This window comes from Emydura macquarii, unplaced genomic scaffold (genome assembly GCF_026122565.2).
Source record: "Emydura macquarii macquarii isolate MOO-44397 ecotype Brisbane River unplaced genomic scaffold, CSIRO-AGI_Emac_v2 contig_2897, whole genome shotgun sequence".
In the NCBI taxonomy this organism is placed as follows: domain Eukaryota; kingdom Metazoa; phylum Chordata; order Testudines; family Chelidae; genus Emydura; species Emydura macquarii.
In genome coordinates this window covers 38399287-38408249 of record NW_027133034.1, presented here as the reverse complement: position 1 = coordinate 38408249, position 8963 = coordinate 38399287, and the positions used below count along the sequence as shown (strand labels likewise).

At 45.0% G+C, this 8963-nt stretch overlaps 1 long non-coding RNA gene across 2 annotated transcripts in view; it reads left to right on the top strand.

Annotated features, from left to right (window-relative positions):
- Nucleotides 1–262: 262 nt before the first annotated feature.
- LOC137166806 (uncharacterized) overlaps nucleotides 263–8963 on the top strand; it is a 54155-nt gene continuing 45454 nt past the window's right edge. Inside the window, exon 1 of one of the 2 annotated variants that reach the window (XR_010923828.1) lies at nucleotides 263–501. This is a non-coding gene — a long non-coding RNA (uncharacterized lncRNA). Of the gene's footprint in view, nucleotides 502–752; nucleotides 1036–8963 lie in introns of those variants that run through there. The other variant, XR_010923827.1, reaches the window with a different exon arrangement.

Here is an 8963-nt window from a genome sequence, read left to right as displayed (position 1 = left end):
ATCCTCCTGGTTCTCAGGTCCTATCTTGTCTGAGGCATGCCTTCATCCTAATGCGTAAAGCCAATATTTGTGTCATGATATCCATTTTTTAATTTGCTGGAATTAATGGAGTGTTCCTGTACGAGGGTGGCTTGCCCATGTGCTGGAGAGCAGGAGGCTATGACAGCCCTAATTACAAGATGAGCCCCACATGAGAGGAAATCAGGTGATTCCAATATAAAAGGCAGCAGAATGCTCCTGGGAAGGGTGTGAGGCTAAGAGAGGAACCGAGCCTTTTAGAAGCAGGAAGCCTGGCAGTAAACTGGGAAAGCTGAGGAAACTGTAGATGCTGCAGGGAGTAGTAAGAAGGATCCTGCAAAGTTCTGAGTCAGCAGGGGAAGGCACCAGATGAGAAAGCCTATAGAGCAGGACAAATTCCAGTCAACAGGTACTGGGAACCAAACAGAAAGGCAGTCACTCGGGGAGTAGGGACTGAGATCAACTAAAACTGGAATAAAGATGGTAAGAGTTTGTGTTTGATTTTCAAAGACTATGTGTTATTTTGGACTACTGGGAGAGGGATACTGAACTGAGGTTGAGGCCTGGAGGTCCAGTGTGTACCCAGAGAACTAAATAAATGGGACCTTGTGGGGATTGTTTGAAGTGCCTGTGAACTACAAGTTATTAAAGAGTCCTGAAGGGGGGGTGTCACGGGGTATAGAAGGCCCACACTGGTCCAGTGGGGGTTAATTCCACTCTGTGGGCCAAAGAGGCCACGCCCCCTCAGCTCAACTGAGCAAGCACCACTTGCAGCCTAAGTATAAAAGGGAGCAACCCAGCTCAGTTGGGGTGGATTGCTGATGAGAGAGGATGCACTCTGCAGGCTCTGGTCTTGCGTGGCCAGAGCCCCCGACTGCATAGGCTGAGAGCACTGCAACCCAGGCGGAAGTCACACCGCCTGAAGGAGGTCCGGAGGGAATAGAGTCGCTGGGAGCTGTAGCAGTCAATGACCCCAGAGATCCTGGAGAGCTATGGACTTTGCCACCAGGAAAAAGGGTAGGAAGTAGCCCAGGGGACTTAAACTTAAGCTACAGTGGGGGGATCGGGGAACCGGTCAGTGTATTTTGGGAGGATCCCTGCTGACTCGGTGGTGAGTACCCCTGCTACTGCCAAGGCCCTGGGCTGGCACTCAAAAGAGCAGGGAGGGCCTGAGCCCCCATACCTTGGTGCCCCACACCCCTAGGTGGTGCCCCACTACCCCAACGTACCAGTAGGCTAAAGTACCCCACAAAAAGGGTGACCTTATTGACTCTGGCCTTCAGGCCTCGCTGCTGTGACCGAAAGGGCCGTTTTATTGACTTTGGCCTTTAGGCCACACAGCTCAGACTGCAAGGGCAGTCACTTTGACTTGGGTCACTAGGCCAGACTACCCTGAAACACAGGGCGGGGAGGGGAAGTTAAACTCAACTGCGGGGTGTATAAGCCCCACAATAGGAGAATGAAGTAAGTGGTCACTGTGCTACAGTCCCCTTTAAATAGAATCTCATTTTGCACAGACAGCTCATCTAACCCCTGATTGTAGGGGGTAACATCCAGTGGCACTTGCTCCTGGCCATCTGGCTGACCCTGGAATATGAATTGTTTTACTGCCTCTAGCATGCCATTGTGCTCAGTGCTTTGTTGGATTGCCTGGAGACTACTATCACAGATGCGAAGGTATTGTAGCATGGTGATAGACTGTCTCATGTTCCACAGAGCCAGCTGTGTCATACTCAGGAAGGAATACCCTGCTCAGTGTATCTGCCACCAGTAATGACTTTCTTGGGCAATACCTTATCTTCACATCACAGGGCTGAAGTTCAATAACATGCATTGTGTTATCTTGGGTGCACTCAGCAGTGGCTTCTTCATGCTGCTTTTTGATGGCTTGTGATCAGACTGCATGTCTACTTGTGCCCAGAGGTGAACTGATGAAATTGTTCTATTCCAAAGAGCACAACCCAGAGCTCCTTTTCTCTCTGAGCATATCTCCTTTCTATGTCTGTCAGGGCTTCACTAACAAATGTTGTGGACTGCCGGCTTTGCATCAGTGTTGCTCCTAGGCCTCCTTCTGAGACATCACAGTAGCTCTAGCTGATCCACAGGGTTTTGCTGTACTTTAGAACTAATGCCTCATTTCTGATTTTCTTTACTCTTTCAAATGCCTGTTTTTGGGTCTCTGACTGCATCATTGTGTATTAACTGTCTCAAAGGTTCACCAGCTTAGATATGTGTGCACAGAATCTGGAAAGATAGCTGGCCATCCCTATACATCAGTGAACAGCATTCACATCCTTTGCTCTGCGCATTTCCTCTCAGTTTCTCAGAGCCTATCTGGAGTCCCTTAAAAGTCAACAGATGCCCTGTGTAGGGGACCTCAGTTCTCCACATCTTCACTGTGTCTGCATTTAGCCTAATATTCAGCTCCCAGGACCTGTTTAGAAGTAATCACAGTCCTAGATTGCCTCGTCCTTATCTCCATTTCTGACAATAGGAATGCCATCAGCTATAATCTTGATGTCTGGGAGTCTTTCTAGAAACCGCTGGAACACCTCAGAAACTGGGCTGATGTCCATAAACATTCATACCCAGTGGTACCTGCCAAAACGTGTGGTCAGGTGTTGCATGGCTCATCTAGTTCAGTATGCCAGAAACTCTTCTTGATATCACAAACAGTGAACACATTTGCCAGACATTATTCCAATAGTATGTCCTCAATCACTGGTAATGGGTAATGACTTCTTTTCAATGCTCTATTAAGTGGTTTTGGATCAATGCAGATCTTAAGTTTACCTGATGGTTTTCTCACCATTACTAGTCAGCTGGTCCACTCTATGCTAGTTTCAACAGGTGCAGTGATGCCTCTTCTTTGCAAGCTTGCCAGTTCCTTCTCCAGGAGTTCCACCAAGGCTGAAGGAACTCTGTGTTTTGGGAGTCTCCTGGACTGTACATGGGGGTGGGGTTGGGAGGTATCTTGAGTTCCATTTGCCCCCTGAGTGTCCATCTCTTTGAAATATGTCATCTTCTGTTAAAATGCTATACAGGACCCACAGTGACTGTTCTCCCTCCCTCCTCTCCAAGGTTGAGGGTATTCTGGCTTTCACTGCCATGCTGCACAGTAATGGGTGATACTCTTTTGTGTCAACATTTCCGTGTGTCAAGTGATAAGAAACACACAAACCAAGAGACTTATCAACAGCCTGTATTTGCCCACTGGCCTCAGAATGGTTTTATTGTACATTACCAGCACTTGGCCACCTTTTTCCGCTGTCCTATTGCAGCTTATCATTGTTGCTGGGATTACACTACAGGTGACTCCACAATCCAGCTGGTACTGAATTTGTCACTGATCTAAGAGCATAGTAGCAAACATGGTAGCTGAATCACTGGCAGCCTTGTTCTGCATTATATGTATATTGAGAGTCGTTGGATCTACTAAAGTCAGGCATGCAGATGTCCTCATCTTCACTGGAAGCCTCTACATCTTCAGTCACTGAATATACTGGTGCTTTTTGTTTTCTGGGGTAGCTGCAGCATTGGGATATAACGTGATTCTGTTTCCCTCATCCCTTGCACCATTTCCCATAGGCTGGGAATTTTTTCTATCTGCCTGTTGTGTTGCTTTCTACAGTATGCATCCTGGACCATGCCTGCATTCTCAGTTGGTCTGTCTATGTCCTGCTTCCTGGGTTCCTTTAATTTGAGTTAATACTTGTTCTGCACTAATGGCTGACATTGGTTTTTGATCCTTTCCATGGATAGCTCAGCTGCTAGTTGGAGGCATTTCTGTAGGGTTTATTACTAATTAGTTTCTGATTCTCTCAATGATGTCTCCTGTAAGCTAGAACCGTGTCCCCCACAACCTATCCTACATCTCCAAAGTTATATCTGGATGTCAGACTTCTTAGCTCTGCAACATAAGTACCTATTCTTTCGTCTGTTGCTTGATTTTGGGTAGAAAAGCAATATCTCTCTATTGTCTCATTTTCTCTGGGGTCACACTACTCATCATACACTCTTATCAGCTGTTCTAGTGTTTCAGGCATTATTCTTGCAATAGTGTCTCACTCATTCTTTTTCCCCCCTGAAATTGTAAAAAATGTTACCCTCATTTTCCCATCTTTATCCCCATGGTCACTCGATATATAGACTCAGTTTTTGCTTCCATGCTTATGCAAGGTTTTTTGGTAGTCTGAGTCTCTTCCCATTGCCTATTTGTTCTGGTTTTAATTCCTTCTTCATTTGCATGTTAATCACACTCTTCCTTGTTGTGGCTATCACTAAAGTAACTGCTGCCACTATGTTTCATGCACCATGTGCTGGGTAATAACAAGAGAGCACTCCTTGCCTGTAAAATTACACTGCCTATTTATTATGAGAAATACTTAAAGTTGCTACTACTGCAGCTACCATTCAAGTCATGTGGACACAGACTAGCTTCATGGTGTTTCCTCCAAACTCTCCCTTTCTGCAACATGTGTGCCTCCCTCCAAGTTCCATGCAGGTTACTGTTACAGTACTGAAGGCTGTATCCAGTTCTATATTGTCCCATAAAATGTTGTGCATTTTTGTTGAATTGTTTAATGATGCTGTATAATTCAGTGGTCCTCATATACTGGGGCATATGCCAGCACTGGTGCTTAGGTGTCTGTGTCTGGTATATAATGCTTTCCCTACCTATCTGATCTAACTCCTACTGAAGTCAATGGCAGTTTGAATGGGCCTTTAATGGCGAGCATCTGTATTGAACTCTGGTTTATTGTCAATATCCACCTCTCCTGCAGTTGTGCAAGCTCTTATTTGCAATGGACTCAAACCCCTGATTTGCAGTCGCCAAAGCTGCATTCCTGCTTAAAATGTGCATCATTGAATCAAATGTCTTGAAATGGTAAATTAGTACAATTGGAGGTGTGGGAAAATAAAGGGAAATGACTTATCCAGTACATTTGCTGTAAGATGCTCAAAGTAAGGATAGAGATGGGATCTCGTTTACTACTGAAATTCTATTGGAAGTAAACTAGACTAAGTCTACCAGAAAAATGGTTAATCATTACAATTTTAGTGCTGCAATTTGCCTATGGTTAGGAAGCTGATAAACACCAACAAAACAGATGCTAAAATGAATAATTCTTTAGCTGTGATACATTTGATGCCACATTTTATTTTATTACCTTTTATTAGAAAGAATCGTTGTAACTTTAGTGGCAGCTGAGGCACTCTGAACTGTCTCTTAGGAGGAAGAAGACATCATAGGATAACTTTTCTTTTTTTTTTTTTTTTTTTAAATTGCAAATCAGAATTTCAGATTGTCAGAGGGGTTGATCAGGGGAAGTCATCTTTCTTGACAATTTTCAGCTAGATGATACATTTTTAAAAAAAAAAAAAACCTCTAAGAATAAAATATGTTAGTTAATTCAGCTGAAAACTTTTAGTCTTCCCTTCCTAATACTAATACATGATTTAAAAAATGTATGACACGGAAAACAAATTTTAATCATATATTTGATTTTTCTCTATGGAATACCATGTATACATCTATATATGTGTGTCTATGTACAGAAGTTTGTAACTATAAATTTAAATATATATAAATACTTAATATATGTATAAAATAATATTTATAGTGTTTATATTATTATTATTTATTATTGTTTATATATAATACATGATCTAATTTTAAAATGTGACCTGCACAGCATTCCACCTGTATGAAAGCAGAAGCATATAAGTCCATTCACACAGATGGACACATACAATAAGGGCCTAAGGCCTGGTCTACACTGGCAATGGAGGTCGACGTAATACCACTTACGTCAACCCCCTAAAGTATGTGTCTCCACTGGCATGTAAGTTCCGCCGACCTAAATAGCAGTAAAAGCCAACCTAATAAAACCATCTCCGCAAGTGGCGTAGAGCTCAAGTCGAATTCCATGGGTCGAATTAGTGTCAGTGTAGGCAGAGCACAACATAAATCAATGCCATTGGCCTCCAGGAGGTATCCCATAATACTCTGTCGTGACTGCTCTGGAAATTCGCGTTCTGCTGTATCGTGGCCATGTAAACAGGAAATAGCTCCTCTCCTCAAGCCCCAGGAAATTTTGAATTCCCATTTCTGGTTTGGTCAGCATGGAGACTGCAGGGCCCAAATGCACTCCAGCATGGAGATGACCAGATGACTTGGATCTCATTGAGCCAGCAAAAGAAATTTGGATATCTGAGAAGATACCTTGTGGCATGTTGGAGAAAGGGCACAACAGGGCTGCGTTAAGATCAAAGATCCGAGGCAGGCTTATCAGAAAACTAGGGAAGCTAGCAGCTGTTCTGACTCCTCGCCCAAAACACACCGCTTTTATGAGGAGCTGCATGAGATTCTCAGCGGTGACCCCACCACTGAGCCATCCTGCCGCATCGATATCTCCGAAGAATCCCAGTCCAGGACAAATGAGGAGGACTCTGGATGAGAAGGAGGAAAGCACGGTGCAGGAGAATGGGGTATCCATTCTCCCTGAGATCCAGGACCTGTTCATTGCCCCAGAGCAGCCCAGCCACACATAGGGCAGCAGGACTGATTGAGATGCCAGTGAAGGCACACCTGGTGAGTGTGTGTGGCAAATCTCATTTTTTGTGGTTATGTCCCCAGTCCAGCTTTTTAAAAGGAGTTTGTGTTTTTGAGGGGATGGGCTTCCTGGGTGTTGGTAAACTTCAGAGGAGGGTTAACCACAGAACAGACTATTTACGTGCAGAGTTATGCTCCAAGAATCCTCTGTGGATATCATGAGGAAATTTTGATGTAGCTGATCTGTAATCCTTTGCAGAAGGTTTCCGGGGAGGGCAGCCTTATTTCTTCTACCACAGTAGGAGACTTTACCCTGTCACTCTGCTATTAAATGAGCAGGCATCATCGCAGAACACGGCATAGCAGCATAAGGGCCAAGCTTGTACACTGATGCTTGCAGCAAATCTTCCCTTTTCAGCTGTGTTACCCTCAGGAGACTGATATCACACATGGTCACCTAGGGAAGATGGAGCAAGTTTAAAATACCCGACCAATATAGTCACTGTGTGTTATTCCTCTGCCGTGGACGGTGTCCCTGGGCACCTCCACAAGACCATTCCTAGTCATGGTATTGTTGCTATGGGTGTAATGGGTCGGGACACTGGTTGCCCTATGTGTTCTGCTGCTACACTTCCCCCTCAGAGTCCTCTAATCTGTTTTGCCCACCTCCTCGCAAACTGGTCCTTGTGATGTTACAGGGGAGTCCAGTGAGCCCTTTCCTTGCTCAAGTGTGGATTTGGAGTTTCGTGCTAATGAGACCTCTCTATAATGGATGCAAGGGGCCCTTGCTTACCCTGTCTGAAAAGTCACTCCGACCCGTCGGATACGTACAGATTGGAATGCAGGTCTGGCTTCGCTTTGTGAATGTGAAGGAGAGTTCTTTTTACATTGTAACATTTCTTTTACTATTTTGGGTCAGCTAACAATGGCAACTTTGTTCTTTGCTTTTCTTACACTTGACACTTTGGCCTTCAGCCCACCTTACAGAACTCCTGCTGACTTTCCCAAATTAGGAAGCAGAAAAAAAAATGCGGGATGACATGTTCAGCCAACTAATGAATGCCTCCGCAGCTGCTAACACAGAGCTCAGAGCCTGGAGGATGTCCTTGTCTGAAAAACTAGACATGGACATGGAACACAGAAGATCTGCACAGGAGCAGGGCCATGATAAGCAACAGGAGATGTTGCATATTATGAGGGATCAGTCCAACATGCTGAGGCATCTGGTAGAATTCCAGGAAGAGCAGCGGCAGGACAGACTCCCTCTGCAGCCCTTCCAAAATGCTCCACTGCATACCACTTTATCAGCCCCTATGCCCTAAGCACTCTGGGAGGAGGCTGAACGGCGTGCAGTAAGTTCTGCATTCCACACAGGTGGAGGCGAGCAGAAAGATGTGACAGATCCTTTAAGAACTGCATGCAACCACAGTTACTTGCACAGTGATACTTTACAATGTTAACTTATCTTCCTTTAACCCCACTGAAACAGGTCACAAATACAAATTTGCAGCTTTAAAACACATCTGTCTTTATTCATTCATAGCTTGGGCAGGGAAAGAAGAGGAGTGGGTTGCTGGTGCGAGGGAGGAGGATGGGGAAGAAAGGCACAGCAGAGACATATATTACTGAGGATCATTGCAAAACTAGTTTTTTCAATGCTTCCTGTAGGCGAAGCGCTTCCGCAGTTGGCTCTGAACATAGGGCTGGAATCTGGCTGCTCAAAATTTGTGGCCAGCCTATAAGCCTCCATATCCCAACCCTGGGGGAACTTTTCACCCTTTGTTTCAAACAGATTATGGAGCACACAGCATGCAGATATAACTGACGGGATGCTCTTTTCACTGACGTCAAGCTTAGTGAGCAGTCATCTCCATCCGGCTTTTAAACGTCCAAATGCACATTCTACCATCATTCTGCACTTCCTGAGCCTCTTATTGAAACACTCCTTTTCACTGTGCAGGTGCCCGGTGTAGGGCTTCATTAGCCAAGGGAGCAAGGGGTAGGAAGGATCCCCCAGGATAACTATTGGCATTTCAACATCCCCAATATTTATTTTTGGTCAGGGAAGAAAGTGCCCCCCTGCATCTTATTGAACAGACCTGAGTTCCTAAAGATGCACATGTCATGAGCCTTTCCACATTGATGTCGGTGAAACGTCCCTTGTGATCCATAAGGGCCTGCAACACCATTGAGAAGTATCCCTTCCTGTTTATGTACTCTGTGGCAAGGTGGTTAGGTGCTAAGTTAGCGATATGCATGCCATCCCCCCAAAGGTTGGGAACCCCATTGTGGCAAACCCGTCCACTATGTCCTGCACATTTCCCAAAGTCACTACCCTTTGTAGCAGAATCTATTAATGGCCTGCACACTTGCATCACAGCAGCTCCAA